Genomic DNA, 19,159 nt, shown 5'->3' with positions numbered 1-19,159 from the left:
AGAGAGAAATATATAATGTAATTATTTTAGTTCAGTAGTTGTTTAGTAATACGTCTGCATTTTTTAAAAAGATTTATTTATTTTATGTATATGAGTACACTGTTGCTCTCTTCAGGCACACCAGAAGAGGGTGCTGGATTCTAATACAGGTGGTTGTGAGCCACCATGTGGTTGCTGGGAATTGAACTCAGGACCTCTGGAAGAGCAGTCGGTGTTCTTAACCACTGAGTCTTCGCTCCAGACCCATGCATAGACATTCTTGATGAACTGATGCCAAGAAACCGTTTTCCAAATAAATACTTCTGTAAGTATCATCCTAATAACTCAAACTCTAGACGTGTGCTTACTGAAAATAAGTTGGAGATTTCGTGGAGTACTTCATAGCAACTATAAGGAATGCTCATACATTTATAAATATTGGTCAGGTTTCTTTTCTTCCTAATCCACTTTTACCAAGTAGAATTTACTTCATCAGTCAGATACATGTACTCAAGAATTATTAGCCGATTGTAAGCAAAAGCAATGTGTGTCCTTTTGCAAAATAACTTTTAGCTCAAAAATGGTGTATTGACAATTTTAAAATGTCAGGTATCTGGAAGTCTGGGGCTCTTTAATTTGGTTCTGCTGAAATAGCCTGGTTAGAGTTGAGACTGCAAGAACTCCGTGTTCTTATGTGATAGAGTCAAGTAGTATGGATGAAAAATATCTGATGTATTTTCATCTTACAATCTTTACTGCAGACATTCAGAACACTTTGACTCATCTTGACTGCCATCTACCAAAATCAAATTCATTTTTCCCTCCAACAAAAAGTTCAAGAAGACTGCATGAAAACGTCTTTCATGCTGAAATACCAAACATTTTCTGGATAATTCTATTAAAAAGATAATTCTCAATGTTTTTTTTTAATCCTGATAATGTGTTGCTATACGTTTTTTTCTTACAATCTCTTTTTTTTTTTTCTGATACAGAGAGGTTTTTGTGCTGTGGTGGAGAAACCGCTACTTTGTTAATAGTTAACAATGTGTCTCCCATATGACCGCTCTCTCTGCTTTCCTTGCTTGACCTTCTCTTCAGCCCTGTAAAATTCTTTTCAGGGAGTGTTTTCTAAAGATACACACTTACCTGCTAACAGTCGCATGTCCAGGGAAGCCAGTCTGCCCTGCTTTGTTCTAGTTCCTCTTACAGTAACTTCTGTGGCTAATGTGATCCATAAAATAGAGAATCCTTGTCATGCTCCCTGCCTCATAGATCTTCCTGATTTCTAAATTGATCAAAATTCCTTTCATTTTTCATGTTACAGAAAAGACTTTTCCAAATGAGTTTCATGACATAGGCATTTAAGAGGCATAATTAATTTCTTGACTCTCTCACTGACTAGCAAATGCATTTCTCATTTGTGTGCCTCCTTCCCTTGATGTATTTGTTAACACCCTGATGATTAGTGTTAATCCATTGTGTTAGCAAACTATTGTGCCTACTCCCAAAAGGCAGGCACTTCCAACAGAAGCCTTCTCTCCTTATCAGATGTGTTTATCCCATATCCTCCTCTTGTTCTCACTTCATACGGAGATTTAATTTGTTCAAAAGAAAGACTTCAGCGATATGCACTCAAACACCACTCTATAACAATTTATTCATAAAGAAGTTAAAAGGTATGCTGTGTTTTGCTGAAAATTTCCTAGAACAAATAATTCTCTATCCATTGATTTAAATATTTCCCAGCATTTTGATTGTTTGAGTGGCTCTCTCTTCATGCATTTCTATACGGTCAAGTCTTCGCAATCATTATAGAATAGATCGCTTTTTGTGTCCATATCGTTTTTTAAATAAATAACATTCTCAAACCCATTTGTATTTTATAGAAAAACATCTTAAAGTTCCCTTTCAAATACAGTCAACGTTATACCTGCTTTATAGCACTAAGTCTTTTAAAAATAAAACATATCATTGAAAACAAGATTTATTGTTTGCATTTTACATGTCTGGGTATTTTGCCTAAGTATATGTCTGTGCCCACATGTGTGCAATACCAGCAGAGGTCAGAAGAGGGCGGCTGACCTCTTCATTCCTGAGACATGGAATTGTAGATGCTTGTGGGCTGCCACATAGGTGCTGGGAATTGAACCAGGTTCCTGTGGGAGAGCAGCTGGTGTTTTTCACTGCTCAATCTTATTTTCAGGTTCCCCCAAAACTATCTGAAGAACAATGATGATTCATTTTGTAGATTGTTTATTAAGTGATTATTAGTTACTTTATACTGAATATCTTGAGGCAACCTGCTTTAAATAGACAAAACAAATGCGTCTTCAAAAGGTGTTTAGTTGTAACACTACTGTTTTCTAACCATGGCAATAGATGGATTTCACAAGCAGTCTACTTCTGGTGCCTTTATTTATAAAGTGATAACACAAGAAACAAGAGTACATGGTGAAAAGAGCTGAGTAAATGGAAACACGTTCTACAGATGGGATTATAGAAGACATGCCAAAATTCCTGTGTGTGGGGAAGCAGGAAGGATAGTGTTTCTTAATCTTCCTTCTCACTTCTGAGTGATTGGAGTTAATGATGTGAGGTCCCTCTAAACTCTCTTACAACCTCTCTTTTTAACCTTGCTACTTACCAGATCATATCACGACCCCATATTTAGTTGGAGAATGCAGCCAGATCACAATAAACAGTACACACACACACACACACACACACACACACACACACACACACACACACACGCTTTGTTTATCAGGTTCTATGGTTATACGACAACTCACAAACAAAAGTGGCAAAGAAAAATGCACAGTGCTTGTTTTTAGGGTAGCCAGAGGGTAACTGCTCATTGTGGCGGAAGCACTGATATGCAAGCCACTGGAGGAGGAGATTTCTCTCTGACATTTTATCTTTTAGACTGAATAGGAGAGAAGTCTTTCAGAAATGCACAATTAGAAAGAAAATGATGGAGTCTTTGACGTCGACGTCGTTACCTTCCTGATAAAGTATTACAAGGAATCAAAGGTTTTTCAATTTATCTGACACAAAATGGAACAAATGGTAATTTCAAAGAGCATAAATACCGACTCTGTTCTGCTTAAAATAAAACTCTATAGTCTCTTGTTAAAAGGAAGGTGCGAGAGTTTGGACAGAAGAATGAATGCATGTTATTAAGACTCCACAATTAAAATATTAAAATCCTGGCATTATAAAAATGCTCATAAACCCATAACCATCATTTGGTGTCAAGATGATATTACAGTCATTAAAAATGATATTAACCAGAAATTCCATTCTGAGCAAAAAAAAATCAAATGAAGAATTTTTATTAAGTAAAATTAGCATTCCTGAAGGTATTCAGAATTTACATAATTTTTACACCTGGGAACAGTAAATAAAAGCATCAAGAAATACTTTAAACTGATTAGTTATATTTTACTTATTATGTTGATCTCAAAGAGTTTTCTAATGCATAAGACAGTCTGGCAGATTTATATTTAGAACAGCTTTCAATGTTTCTGTGGACGTTTAAGCAGAATAGAAGTAAATTTCATGGCAGTATCCTACCTCGGTTAGCACCATACACAGACAACTTACCACTGAAGATACATTGTAGTTATGAGTTCATTTGTAGAATACAGTGTGTTCACTTACTTCTGTCTACATGGTAGTGTATCACTGACCACTAACTTTTAATTAATAATTTGAACCTATTTCTTAGCTTTCCTTTACTTGGCATTATGAGTAGCTATAATATCAATTAGTGAACAGTCTGAGATTTTCCAGATAATTGCAAGTTAATTTGCTTATACTAATACATTTTATGACACAAACACCTGTATAGGAAGATTAAGGGGGCATTTTTATGTTCTTTACTACACCAGGAACGTTATTTGCTATTACATAGAACATAGCATTGGACATTATTATACTGCAAGGATTATATGTAGCTGCAAGGATTATATGTAACAGCAAGGATTTTTATGGTTTTGTTTTCTGATTCTAGGGAAATGTTAAATATAAAACTAATGTTTATTTCCTCTTACCACAGCAAGTTACTTCATGATCTTCATTGCATATATAGACTCTCTAAGGAAATATATTTTGGAATCTCAGAATTAATTATGATTCTTATAAATTATTAATTGTGAAAATGTCCTAAGCTCAATGAGTCAGTGACTATTATTAATCTACCTTGGTTTATAAATAACAGTTCTTGCTTTAAGAATATTTTAGTTCATTATAAGAAGAATGATCAAAAGTCGAGTGTTTGGTTACCAGCTATTGATTGGACATCTTTGACTAAGATATGTTTCTGGGGTTAGGGATGTAGCTGAAAGGTAGAATATTTGCCTTGCTTGCACGAGGCCTGGAGGTTTGGAATTCCCAATACTGCTCACTAGAATCACACACATTTTTTTTACTACCTCCTAAATTCTTAATTGCCTTTCTCTTTTCAGCCAAGTATATTTTCTCACTCTTTTTATAGCCTTCCTAAAATCCTGCTTACTTTTTTATATTCTCATTCTAAATAAGGCGAATTAGACAATTGTCATTTCTACTGAACGGGGATAGATATTGCTGTATGGTTTGCTGCACACTCATGTTGAGTTTCATTCTCCTCGTGGGACACTGAAAGCATGGAACCTTAATCCTCTGTGTGTTCCGAGGGGGTGCTTCTGGAAGGTGATTAAAGATGGATAAATCTGATCGGAGTGGAGCGAGCAGGGTTCAATGGTGGCTTTATAGGCAGAAAGATCAGAGTTAGTACAAATGCTGTCTGTCCATCTCTTACTGTGTGACACTGGTGTTGCCAGAACTCTGTATCAAGGAAGCCATCAAAAGATTTGGCTTTGTTGACCTTAGACCTCTAGACATGTTAGCCAGAATGACTCTCATTTCTTTATTACTTACTTAGTATCATGTTACTAGAAACCCCAAAATAGACCAAGACAGACAGTGACTTGGTGGTAGCCAGAATAATGACTTCTGAAAAAATATTCCATGTCCTAATCCCCGCAACTTTACAGATGATGGATTGCAGTTGCAAACACTGCTGAGTGAGCAGGAGTGGACAAATTTAAAGACCAAAAATCACTCAGAAGTGGTTATAACAGATGTGAGCATGGGTATTTTTTTCCCAGTTCTTGGAAAACATCAGATTCTCTACTCTCAGGCCTAGAAATAAGAGATAAGAAGTGAGACCGCCATTATGGTGGTTAAAAGTATTTACACCCAGCTATGCACAGTTATTCATCAATATTCTCAAATTAAGGTCAATAATCTACCAGAGCAGGGCTAAGGTTTACAGAGTAGGGCAGTCGATGGAGTAAACCCTTCTCAAATGTAAAGGAGGGACAGGAGACCTCTTGCCTATTCCTGAATCTCATACTTTTTTTTTTAATTAACTTGAGTATTTCTTATATACATTTCGAGTGTTATTCCCTTTCCCGGTTTCCAGGCAAACATCCCCCTCCCCCCTCCACTTCCTTATGGGTGTTCCCCTCCCAACCCTCCCCCCATTGCCGCCCTCCCCCCATAGACTAGTTCACTGGGGGTTCAGTCTTAGCAGGACCCAGGGCTTCCCCTTCCACTGGTGCTCTTACTAGGATATTCATTGCTACCTATGGGGTCAGAGTCCAGGGTCAGTCCATGTATAGTCCTTGGGTAGTGGCTTAGTCCCTGGAAGCTCTGGTTGCTTGACATTGTTGTACATATGGGGTCTCGAGCCCCTTCCAGCTCTTCCAGTTCTTTCTCTGATTCCTTCAACGGGGGACCTATTCTCAGTTCAGTGGTTTGCTGCTGGCATTCGCCTCTGTATTTGCTGTATTCTGGCTGTGTCTCTCAGGAGCGATCTACATCCAGCTCCTGTCGGTCTGCACTTCTTTGCTTCATCCATCTTGTCTAATTGGGTGGCTGTATATGTATGGGCCACATGTGGGGCAGGCTCTGAATGGGTGTTCCTTCTGCCTCTGTTTTAATCTTTGTCTCTCCCTTCCCTGCCAAGGGTATTCTTTTTCCTCATTTAAAGAAGGAGTGAAGCATTCACATTTTGATCATCCGTCTTGAGTTTCCTTTGTTCTAGGGATCTAGGGTAATTCAAGCATTTGGGCTAATAGCCACTTATCAATGAGTGCATACCATGTATGTCTTTCTGTGATTGGGTTAGCTCACTCAGGATGATATTTTCCAGTTCCAACCATTTGCCTACGAATTTCATAAACTCGTTGTTTTTGATAGCTGAGTAATATTCCATTGTGTAGATGTACCACATTTTCTGTATCCATTCCTCTGTTGAAGGGCATCTGGGTTCTTTCCAGTTTCTGGCTATTATAAATAAGGCTGCGATGAACATAGTGGAGCACGTGTCTCTTTTATATGTTGAGGCATCTTTTGGGTATATGCCCAAGAGAGGTATGGCTGGATCCTCAGGCAGTTCAATGTCCAATTTTCTGAGGAACCTCCAGACTGATTTCCAGAATGGTTGTACCAGTCTGCAATCCCACCAACAATGGAGGAGTGTTCCTCTTTCTCCACATCCTCGCCAGCATCTGCTGTCACCTGAGTTTTTGATCTTAGCCATTCTCACTGGTGTGAGGTGACTGAATCTCATACTTAACTGAAACGGAATATTTAATTATACTTACCAGCTGAAAGATATGTTCTCCTACAAGGTATGCACATCACTCTACTTCACAGACATAACAGGTGGGAGCTTTCAACACAGCCATGGAAGGGAGTAATTTCCCTACCTTGTGGTATTTGAGAGATGGTATTCAAATGTGTAGGAAATAATATTCAACTGTATACGTTATTTCAAAGTATGGGATCAGCACCATGGCCGGCAACTTTTCAGGCGGTCTCAAAGATGACATCTTTAGAAAACCCTCTCACTTTGAGCATTTATCATCTAACGAGAAACAGGATCCAGAAAAATTAAGATGTCACTTAAAACCAGATCATAAAAGGCATCCTTGAGAAATCTTGCTTTCTCTTAGGTCACCTAGGTGTCTTTGTGAGACTATTCTACAGAAAGGCTTACAAGGGGTCCTGCTTGCCAGAGGTGAGCTTTCAGATCACAATGAAAGGCTTGCAATTCCATTGCAGTTTCACAAAACATCTTGAATTAGAGACACACAGCTAAGCCACACTCAGTTCAAACCACCATCCACTGCGAGGTGGTGGATTTTCCTATTATTTCATCTTGCTTTTCTTTATTTGTTATGAATAAATATGTAATTTATTCTGTAACAATAAGTGACAAATAAAAATTTGCTTACCTATCACAAACATATAAATAATTTACCCATTGACTTTGAAGTAGACATTATCATATATTCTTTGTACCATATTTTAATATTAATATCTTTTAATTTTTCCCAGTCAAATAGATGGTTTCATCTTCAGAAACTTCATTTTTCCTATCCATTTTGTCTATATCATATAGTATTCCATATTCTCAGGTAAGGATGCTTTTCATTTTATATTTATAACTTTGACTTATATGAAATTTAATTTTTGTCTAAAATTGGCAGGAAAATTTATTAATAACCCGTCTATCATATATGTGGTGGTTTCAATGAGAAGAGCTCCCATAGGACATGTTTCAGGGAGTGGTCCCCATTTCATGAAAGTGTTTGGGAAGGATTGGAAGGTGTGGTCTTGTTGGAGTAGATGTGACCTTGTTAGAAGAGGTGTGTCATTGGTTTGAGGTTTCAAAAATCCCAGACCAGGCCTAGTCTGGCTCTCACTCTCTACCTGCAATGTGGAAACCACACGTGAGCTGTCAGCCACTTCTTCAACATCATACCTGTCTTGTCTTCTGCAATGCCCTGGGTTTGAGTGTCATATACTAACTGTTGAAACTTTAAGTAAGCCAACAATTCAATGCTTCCTCTGTAATCTGCCTTGGTTGTGGTGTTTCTTCACAGTAATAGAATAGAAACTAACAAACACATACATTTGGATTTATTTTTGGAGATTATTCTGTCCTAAAATCAGTTTAATCATTTCTATACTAATATTTTACTAATGTGATGAATCCATGTTAGACTACATGGGAAAGCAATTCCTGTCTCCATCCAAATTGGTTTTATTAAATGAATATTTTTTATTTACATTTCAAATGTTATTCCCTTTCCAGGTTTCCCGGTTTCCCAGACATAAGTCCCCTATTCCATCCCCCTCCCCTTTTTCTATAAGAGTGTTCCCCTCCCCCACCCTTCCCCCTCTTCCAACCCCCCCCCACATTCTTCATTTTTTTGGTTATTCAAAATGGTCAAAGAATATAAAATCAATGGAAAAAATACCCCAAACAAATCTAATGACCAAAAAGACCATGAAATTAAATTCAAATGATCTAATATACAACAATAACCAATTACATTATCAGTGAAATATAATTTGATCCTCTCACTCTGAAAACAATTTAAGATTCATAAACAGTACCAAATTACTGTAGACAAAAGGAAATCAGATATTCAAATCCATCCTGAACTACACAGCAAGTTTGTGGTCAATCTTAGCTATAGGAGACTCTGCCTACACACACACACATACACACACACACACACACACACACACACACACACACACACTCTCACACACACACACACACACACACACCCATTCTTGTAAGGAACTTTCTTACTTTATTATACTTATATCACTACTTAACATCCTTTTGGGAAATCTATCTGGTTAAATCTAGAAGAAACAAACACAGTATATATATATATATATTTACACCCTAGCCATTCGCCTTCTGGGAATCTATTTCATATGTAAGCATAAGCACCAATCAGTGCTTTAAGGTTTAGACTGTATGTTTATGGTAACAGCGATCCTTGGGACATGCAAAAACATTTTTAATGCTTGTTAGTAAGTGAATGGTTCGGTATTTTTTATTATATATCAATACAGTGAAATGTACAACTACTTTTTTTTTTAAAAATCACTTAAAGGCATACAAGTTAACTTCAATAAAAATCATTTTCCCCTTTTACATATTCTTCTCTCATATATTACACCCCTTCCTCCACCCACCCCCAGTCCCTCCCCCACATTTTCCCTTTCCTCCAGATCCATGCCTCCTTCACATAGAGAAAGGTCTCCTCGGCAGATATTCCAGGGACAGCAACCAAATATGACATAACAAGCTACCATATGTTTAGGTACATACTCTCACATCAAGGCTGGACAAGGCAACCCAGTAGGAGAAAAGGGGTCTCAGAGGCAGGGAAAAGAGTCAGAGACAGCTCCTGCTCCATTTTTAGGAGTCTCACAAGAACACCATGCTACACCATAACATATATGCAGAAAACCTAGGTCAGACCCAAACTGGCTCCCTGATTCTAGGAGCCCACTTGAGTCCAGTTCAGTTGATTTTGTGGACTATGTACTTGTGGTGTCCTAGATCCCTTTGGCTCATACAATTCCTCTACTCCCCTCCTCCTTTTCTCCCTCTTCCTTCTCCTCCTGTGCAGGACTCCCTGAGCGCTGCCTACATCTGTCTGTAGGCCTCTGCATCCGCTCCCACTGGTTGCAGAAAGAAGTCTCTGTGATCTCTCTGATGAGGAATGTGGTAGGCTTTGGTCCTAGCACATCATGGAGGCACGACAAACTGTGCGTGTGGGAGGTTCTGTGGCAGGCTGGTGTCCCAATCCATCCACCTGAGTCCTCGCCTGGTTACAGAGGATTACTGGTTCAGGCCCTGTGCCCACCATTACTAGGTCTTTGCTAGTGTCACCTTCATAGATTTCATGGAGTTTCCATTGCACTAAACTTCTACCACGCCCTTGAAATGCCCCCAATTTCAGCCATCTATCCCAGTATTCTCTCCCTTCACCTGATCCCTCCTGTTCCCATCCTCTCCAGCCTCCAGTCCACCAGAGAAATCTATTCTATTCCTAGTCTCCTTTCCCAGGAACACCCTTACATGCCCCCTTAGCCTGCCCCTGTCAAAGATCAACTTCATATGGAAAAATGCATCAACCAACAACCAATGAACAAACAAACAAAAAACAGGCTAAGTGAAACAATCCTATATGATAAAAGAACATCTAGCGGTATCACCATCCTTGATTTCAAGTTGCACTGTAGAGCAATAGTAATAAAACCACACAATGTTGGCATCAAGCGGACAGGTTGATCAATGGAATTTAATTGGAGTCATGGATGTAAATCCACACACTATGGACACCTGATGTTTTGAAGAGGAAGCCAGAAATATACAATGGAAAAAAAGAAAGCTTCTTCAACAAATGGTGCTGTTTTAACTGGAAGTACTAGAATGCAAATAGATGTATACCTCAAGTCCAAGTTAATCAAAGACCTCAACTTAAGACCAAAAACGCTGAATCTGATAGAAAATAAAGTGGAGGATAGTCTAGAACTCATTGCCACTGGAGACAACTTTCTCCACGGAACACCAATAGCCCAGGCACAAAAAAACAATTAATAAATGGGACCTCATCCTCCTGGCAACAGGCAAAGAGACACCTCGATAGTGGTGTTCTTACATTGGTCAGAGGCAGGGCAGATAGAAGTCCTTTGTTCATCCTAGCTTGATGCCTGACTTGGTGGAAAAGGCCGTTTTATTCCTAGAACACATAAAAATCAAAGCAAACCAAATCCAGGCATCGCAGCGAATGAAGAGGAACCTGGAGACTTTTGTTCTGTGATGCCATATGGTGTGGGGAAAAACTTCCACAGACCTGCCCCACTGCCCATGCTGGAGGCAGACACACAGAGTCTCATCTACCACCACACAGCTCAGTGAGGGAGGAAGAAGACAGAGACCTGCAGACCTCCATTCCATCCACAGACCTTCCCTACGCATGTAGAGGCTGGTGTTAGACAAAAACACAATGTGCAGACAAAGGGGCAAGAAAGAGAAGGAGAGAAGCTTGAGCATTGTGAAGAGAGATGGAACTAGAGACCCGGAGGATGGAGAGGAGTAATTTGTTGTGAGTGGCCAGCCCTGCCACCTGGGGTTATGATGAGGTCCCAGCCTGAGCTGCCAGTGAGGGCCATGTCTAAATCCATGGCTAAGCAACAGCGGGGGTTGATGTCCACGTCAGTGTCCATGTCTATGGCTTGTATTACTGCTAGAGAACATAGGGATGTCCCTAGTTGGGACAGTCACTAGGGCTCGTGTGGCTGACTAGGGGCTGTGCAGAACTGGTCCTGTCTCTCACTGGTTGCAGTGCTTTGGAGGGCTGGTCCCACCTTTCATCAGTGACTGCTCAGTGGAGAGCCAGTCCAGGCAGCACAGCCAAGCTGGCCCTATTGGCAGAGGTGTGAATGAGCTGGTGCCAGGGTATGAGTGTGGGAGAGCTGACTCAGAATTGGTACCCACAGGGTCATGAGTGTGGAAGAGCTAGCCCTCTGCTCCTAAGTCGATGCAGTACTCAGAAGAGCGGGCCATGTACCAATCCTGGAGCGCACAGCAAAGCTGATACTGGTGGAGGTGCTGCAAGTGAGCTGGCCCCAAGAGCAAAAGCATGGGAGATCTGGTCCTGCCACTCCTCTGCTGTAAGACCTGGGTGGGGCAGGGAAGGAGGGTGGGGAGATGCTCTCAAGCAAGCAGGCTCTCACCTGTACCTCACCTGGGTAACACAGTAGTGCTGGTTACTTGGGTGAGAGCAAGGGAGGCCTGGTTTTAACACTTCTCTGCTGTGAGGTGAATGGTGATGCCTCCCCTCCCCCTCTTCAAGTTGTTATAGGGGGACAGGCAGCTGGTCCTGAGGGCATGAGAGCAGGAGGGAAAGTCTTGTCCCCTCACTGGCTGTAACACTTGGGAGACCAGGCTCTCTATACCTTACCTGAGCAACACAATGGAGCTGGTCATGATGGCTGAGACAAGGGAGAGTCAGCTCTAGGGCATGAGAGCCAGAGAGCTGACCCTGCCTCCTGCCGATAATGGTAATGGGTGGTCTAGCACCCAGAGCAGTGCTGGAGAGCTCACCTTGGTGGTGCAGATAAAGGAGCTGGCAGACTGACCAGCTCAGCTATCACCCAGGTCCAGATTCAGGGCTCAGAATTGGCTCACCCCATCTACATCAATTGCAATTGGTTGGGATGCGTGAAAGGGCCAGTCCTGCTGGTCTAAAGCTGCACAATCTCCATAACAAAGAGCAACAACAGAATATCTAGGAGGAGTTCAGGTAAGACTCCAACACTGATGCTGTTATAGAAGCCAGAGACCCCGAACCAGACCTCATTGCAACGAACATTTGCAAGTGAAGATGTACAGACAGAGGGATATACTTGGGACACACTGTGACATACTACAGCTTCCACAATGAGATGTTTTTCTATGCTTTGTTCTCTCTCTCTTCTCTCTCTCTCTCTCTCTCTCTCTCTCTCTCTCTCTGTGTGTGTGTGTGTGTGTGTGTGTGTGTGTATTATTTTGAGGGGAGACTACAAGACATAGACTTGTTAAATGAGCATGCTTAGAGATAAGAATGAGATGAGCAGAACTGGTTGAATGATGTGAAACTCATAATCAGTACAAAATAAAAAGAAAGAGAGAAATGGGACCTCATGAAACTGAAAAAACTTCTGTAAGGGAAAGGAAACTATCAATAGGACAAAATGTGAAATAGGACAGAATGTGAAAAGATCTTCACCAACTCCATATCTAATTTCCAAAATATATAAAGAATTCAAGAAAGTAGACATCAAAAAAACTAAATAACCCAATTAAAAAATACAGTACAGATCTAAACAGAGAATTCTCAGCAGAGGAATTTCAAATGTCCTTAAAGCATTTAAAGAAATGTTCACCATCCTTAGCCATTAGAGAAATGCAAATCAAAAGATTTTCAGATACCATTTACCCCTGTCAGAATGGCTAAGATTAAAATTTGCAAGTGACACCTCATGTTGGCGACAGTGTGGGGCAAGAGGAACGAATGCGGGCTGGAGAGATGGCTCAGTGGTTAAGAGCACAGACTGCTCTTCCAGAGGTCCTGAGTTCAAATCCCAGCAACCACATGGTGGCTCACAACCATCTGTAATGGGATCTGATGCCCTCTTCTGGTGTGTCTGAAGACAGCTACAGTGTACTTACATATAATAAATAAATTTTTAAAAAATTAAAAAAAAACCAAAGAGGAACGAATGCCTCCATTGCTGGTGTGAGTGCAAACCTGTATGTTCACTTTGGAAATCAATATGGAGGTTTCTCAGAAAATTGGAAATCCATCTATCTCAAGACCCAGATATACCAGTCCTGGCCCAATGAACTCTCCAGCCTACCACAAGAGCACTTGCTCAACTGTGTTCATTGCAGCTTTATTGGTAATAGCCAGAAGCTATAAACAACCCAGATGTCCTTCAACTGAAGAACAGATAAAGAAACTGTAGTAATCTACACAATGGAGTATTACCCAGCTGTGAAAAAGGTTAAGATCATGACATTTGCAGGCAAGTGAATGGAGCTAGAAAAAAATCATCCAGAGTGAGGTGACTCAGACTGAGGAAGACAAACATGGTATGTGCTCACTTATAAATGCATATTAACTATAAAGAAAGGATAATCATCCTACAATTCACAGGCTCATTAAGAATCCTTGAGTTACAAAAGCATAATACAGAAAGAGCAGGTAGCATGATCTCAGGTCTAAAAAGTGATCAATGTACTCTCCATAGTCGTGTGTGCGTGAGCAGAGTAGTTAGCCTGCAATGCAATGCAATAAAACCATGCCTTGTGAATTGAATGATCATCGGAGAAAGATTATGATTATCTGAGATCTTTAAGGTGCATAATCAGAACTTTGAAATTTAATTGTTGATTACAAATAATGTAGAGAAAACTGTGAACTAAATTTTTTTAGAATGCCATAAATGCCAAACATTAAGAATCAAAGCAAGTTTTTACATCTTTGTAAAAAAAAAAAAAACAAAACCCTATTAATGTAAACTTATGCAAAGTAGTTGCATCTGTGACTCTCAACTGTCTTCCCTTCCTCACATAACATATGACGTACAATGGATTTTTCTGTGCCTCAGCAACCTGCCATGCTTCTTTGTAAATTTGGATCAGTTGTGGCATCTGTAGCCTTTTCACTTTCCGTAGCATGAACTATCTTCAGAAACTCCTTTAACATGATGCTTTTTATTGATGTCACTGCCTCTTGGACATCCTTTTTCCCCCCTTTCCTCATCTATGTTATCAGATTCCTCTGGCTACATAAGTCCAGCCTCTTGAACGGTGGTGACATGTTAGCATGGCCCTGGTCATCTATATTCTGTTAAAATTCTGTTTATGATTGCTTGAATTTCAGTTCTAGTATGATTTTTTTTATGTCTTTGTTGCATTTGTTGACCACTTCTCTCTCTTGTTTTTCATTTCTGCAAACACCATATATGTTTACTACTGGGGACAAGGAGACAACATAAGTACTATGCTAACTATCTTTGCATAGATTGAATAAAAATCTTACAGTGTCCAATCACCAACAGGTTTTGAAAGAAATTATATGATTGGTCACAGATCATGTTGTGCCTTTGTTATTTGCGTGGTTATTTGTAGACTGACAAGTAGCACTGATGTCTGTGTTTAACACGTTGGTAGTTTATATTCACAGCATAGCAACTTAGCTTCAACTGTGTGTTAAGTCAGGGGTGACAACTGGAAGTGATTTATATAGGAAGTGTGCAAAACGAAGATTTACTTTGCATGTACTTATGTGCCTGATTATACAATTGTGTGTTGACTTTTTAGTTCTAAAAAACACATAACGTAAAATTTATCACCAACCATGCTTAGTAGATGGCTCTGCAGTATTAAGTTTGTTTATATTATTCAGGAAATAGTTTCAGAAGTTTTTTTTTTAATCTTGGAAAACAAAAACCCTTTGTCTGTTAAAGTAGAGGCCTTTCAATATATAATCATAAAAATGTTGAATGATTCTTAATATGCTGCAGGTATATGACAATTGGGAGAGAATATCTGAATTGCGGAGGGAGAATGGCAAAACTACAAAACAAAAGAACAAATGGCTGCACTAAGCAAACCGAATATGTTATTACATTTATATATTTATGAAAAATGTAAGTATCTTGCATTTAGACATGCAACTGAAAATAAAAGTAGTAGAGTGGGGAAGATGGTCCATCGGGTAAGGATGCCTCCCAGGCAGGAAGGAGGATCTCAGTCTGATATCCCAACACTTAAAAGGCAGACGTGGCTCTGTGTGGCTATAAGCCATGTTGAGGGAGGGACAAAGATGAATAGAACCCAGAGGTTTTTCAGCCACCAACCTAACCTAAGTAGTGACCTTCAGATTCAGTGAGAAAGCCTGTCTTCTGGGAATGAGACAGAGAATGATAGAGAAAGTATCTGCTATCCTTCTATCCTTTTCTGGCCTAAGTCTCATGAACCTGCATGCATGTTTTCTCTTTTCTGTCTCTCTGTCTCTCTGTCTCTGTCTCTCTCACACACACACATGCAGAAAAAAAAAGCAAGAGGGAGAGAGGAAGGGAGAGAGAGATAGAGGGACAGAGAGAGAGGGAGAGAGGGGAAGAGAGAGTAAAAGTAGGGAATTAAATAGAAATAAAAATCAAATGAACAAAATTTGGGACAAAAGGAGATGGCGTAAAAAGTGTGACTATGGTCATTTTTCACCTTCCATTATAGCACCAATAAATTGAGATAGTGGAGCATAGGTATAAAGTTCAGTAATATGGGGGTAATGACTAAGAGAACTTGAAATAGAAACAGTTAAATATGGTTATTTCGGCTGAATAGACCTAAGAGTAGAGAATGGAGATTCTTACTAGAGACTCTATAACTTTTTTATATTGTGCGATTTTTATCACCACATTTATCTTATTTTCACAATTTTTCAAAATAAAAAACAGTGTATATTCTCTAGGTGCATACAGTTCAGCTATATATTGTATACATAATTAAAATATCACACTGTTCAGCAGTTCAATTATCTGTTTTGAAATATGTCTCAGGAAGTGAAGTTTAGTAGCCTCATTAATGAGGAGTAAGAAGACATTCCATTTAAAGATCTCTGTGCTCATTATGCAGATGGTAATATCTAACACCATTAAAGGCTAAGGTGAGTGAAGATAAGCAGCAGGGCATCAGGAAGAACATCACCCTAAAGTTTGAAGCCAATTGGAATAGTCTGTGGTCAGCTATATTATATAATAGAAAAGCAAGTCACTTTAAAATTGTTGCCACCACATTGACATAAGAGAAAAATGGATCCTCATTTCAAAGGTTTCCTAGAACATGCTTCATGTTGAGTAATTTAAGTGGAAGTCATTTATTTCTTTAGAAAGTCATGGCATTTAAATTATGGCTCTGTCTTAGTTACTTTTCGATTGTTATGATAAAACATCACGACCAAGGCATCTGATCAAAGAAAGCATTTAATTTGATGCTTATAGTTGCAGCGGGTTGGTGTTTCTGATGGTGGAATAGAGGCATGGCGTTAGGAACAGCTGAGAGCTCAACACTCCTAACACTCATGCTGTTAGAACATCTTGATCCACAAGTAGGAGGCAGAGAGAGATACTGAGAATGGTGCTAAGTCCTTTGAAACTTCAGACCTATCCCCAGAGACACACCTCATCAAACAAGGCCACACCTCCTTATCCTTTCAAAAAGTTCCACCAACTGGAAACCAAGTATTCAGGTATATGAGTCTATGGAGGACATTTAAACTACCATTGGCTCTAAACATAACTGTGGGCATATTTCCAGACCTCTGGGAAGTGTATGGATGTACACGAATATGGGAGAGAGGAGTATTAAATTTGCCAGAATTTATAAGTGAGGTTCAACTAACCTTTTAAAATTGTGTTTTTTTTTAAAAGTCCTTAGAGAAAATGACAGTGGGGTAGCAGCTGTGTTTGTTTCTTCTCCGGCTGTTGTTCTTAGAAAGATGCATTTTGGTATTTTCATGTGTTTATGGAATACGGTGTGGAATTTATATTTGTACACGACAGAAAGTTATGGTTGGTAACTGATGTTCTTAAATTTTGTCATTGAAGGATGACATATTAATAGGAGATAGCAGAGTTTTTTTATGAAGAAGAATGAAAGACTCAATTATATATTTCTCAGAGTATCTCATATAAGTGGAAAGAAAGAATGAAATAAATTAGCAAGCCACATGCAGAAGAGCAGCTGTTGTCCAATCTTATACATGGTAATTAAGGCAAATGGGCCGTTTGTTTGGTCCTAGTTGTCAGTGAATGCATGAGGAACTCTATCTTGCATCTATGATTATTGCTTTCCCAGGACTATCATAAAGGCTTGACTACTAGGAAGGAAGGGAGGGGAGAAAGGGAGGCAGAAAGGGAGGGAGGGGAGCCATTTATTTCACATTTAACATGCTTTTTTATGGAAAAAGATATTTAAAGAGACCCCATGAATTTGTGTACATAAAACCCTTCATAACATTTATTTATTACATTTTACAGACCCACACACAGGGCTGTGAGCCATTTAGCACGATTTAATTCTTTACCCTTCAGTCTAGCTCAGAAGTTACAGGTCACATTAGCAGAAGTGAGGTAGAGGAGAGAACCAATGGGTTACATCGGTCATTTCCAGAGCTTTAGCTTTTAAGATTGGCTGTTTACATTGGCGACTGCTCAGTTTCCTCTGCTGCTCTGCTTGTCTCATGAAAGCACAATGTTGATTCTACGTTTATGTTCATACTCGTTCCCTGGTCTATCATCAATTCCCTGTTCAGCTCTTCCTAGAAATTAAACTTTCCTTCTTTCTCTCTGAGGGTACAGAGCCTGTTTCGGTTCTTCAATATCTTTTCAATAATGCATGTGCTAAGGTCTAACCAGTGTACCCATGTGTAACAGAAGTAACAGAAAGGAAGCTCTAGAATGTAGTTCAGAATGTGGAATGAGGAAAGCACGGAAATAAAACAAGCTGGACCCTTGAACAGGCGATGGCCTGCCGGAACCTCTAGAAGAGAACATGCCTGAAGGGTCTTAGGAAAGTTGGAATTAGGAAATGTTTTAAAATTCCCTTTTGTTAGCTCTGAACCTCCAGCATGGCCTTGGTTATCATAGGCTGTGCACTGGAGGGCAGATAACAGTGTCCCTGTTTCTCCTTAATGAAATCCTGCTATGGAAAATATATAATTATAACCTTCATATTGTTAGGTAAAAGTTTTCTTGTCACCTCTCCTGCCATTTGTCCTTCAGGTTTCTCTCATCCATCCTAGATGTGGGTTATTTTAAAAAGGAACAATAGATGTCATCTTTACATATTCATTGACAAACTTTACCTCTTCCCCAAATTAATGATAAAGTTCTTTTATACCCTTAGGTCCACACTAACATTAGAAAATGTCAAAGTAACTGATATTTACTGAGTGGTCATGATGCAGCAGTAATAGTCAACAAACTGGGGAATAGAAAGATTAACAGACTGTAGTAGAATGGCTGATCCAACTCAGTGGGTTTATGTGATTATCTCAGCTTTGCCTGTTTGGGGTTCTATTCGACCTTGTCATTTCTGGCAAGAGTATTGCTGTGGCTTGGGCAGATGATCTGGGAGTGTTCTCCAGGTTTATGTAGTAAAAATCCTTACGTTGGGGTGTTATGAGAGCATAGCATTTGAATGTGACTACAGCATTTATAGATGGGGCTTGAGAGAGTTAATTAGGACTGGATCAAGACTTTACAGTGGAGCCCTGTGAATCCTAATTGCTTTTTTGACAAAAGGGAGAGCAGAAGAGATGGCACACATGCACTCTGTTTTTCCTGCCATGTGATGTCTTGTGACACCGAGATTGTGACTACTTGTTGTATTTTGGTGTTAGAACTCTCTCCTCACAACCTAAAACAAATCTCTTTTCTTTGCAGCTCAGTCGCCCTGTGCTACTGTGTTACTGGCAACAGAAAACAGGTGAATCTAACTACCTTGATTTCCCCTGAGAAACCCATTTGCAATGCCTTGTGATTGGGATGTGTGGCTTGAGTCGATTGTCCTTATCAGTATAATCCTTTTCTTTGGAGTCCCTGAAAATGCCTAGGGAGTTCCCTAAGGCTGGGCCAGTCAGAATCCTCACTGAAATCAGACCTCAGATTGGGATACTATCAACTCCTGATTATCTGGGAAGGCTAGATTATTCACTTATGAATGATTTATAACATAGTCTTAAGGCTAAATACTACT

At 39.5% G+C, this 19,159-nt stretch overlaps 1 non-coding gene across 1 annotated transcript; it reads left to right on the top strand.

The window, feature by feature from the left end:
• Positions 1-10,461: 10,461 nt before the first annotated feature.
• Positions 10,462-10,602, top strand: LOC120097230 (small nucleolar RNA SNORA48). The gene has a single exon (XR_005494459.1). It is a non-coding gene; the product is annotated as a small nucleolar RNA SNORA48 (small nucleolar RNA).
• The last annotated feature ends 8,557 nt before the right edge of the window (positions 10,603-19,159 follow it).

This window comes from Rattus norvegicus, chromosome 15, assembly GCF_036323735.1.
Source record: "Rattus norvegicus strain BN/NHsdMcwi chromosome 15, GRCr8, whole genome shotgun sequence".
NCBI classification, from domain to species: Eukaryota; Metazoa; Chordata; class Mammalia; order Rodentia; family Muridae; genus Rattus; species Rattus norvegicus.
This window is presented reverse-complemented; position numbering and strand designations above follow the sequence as displayed.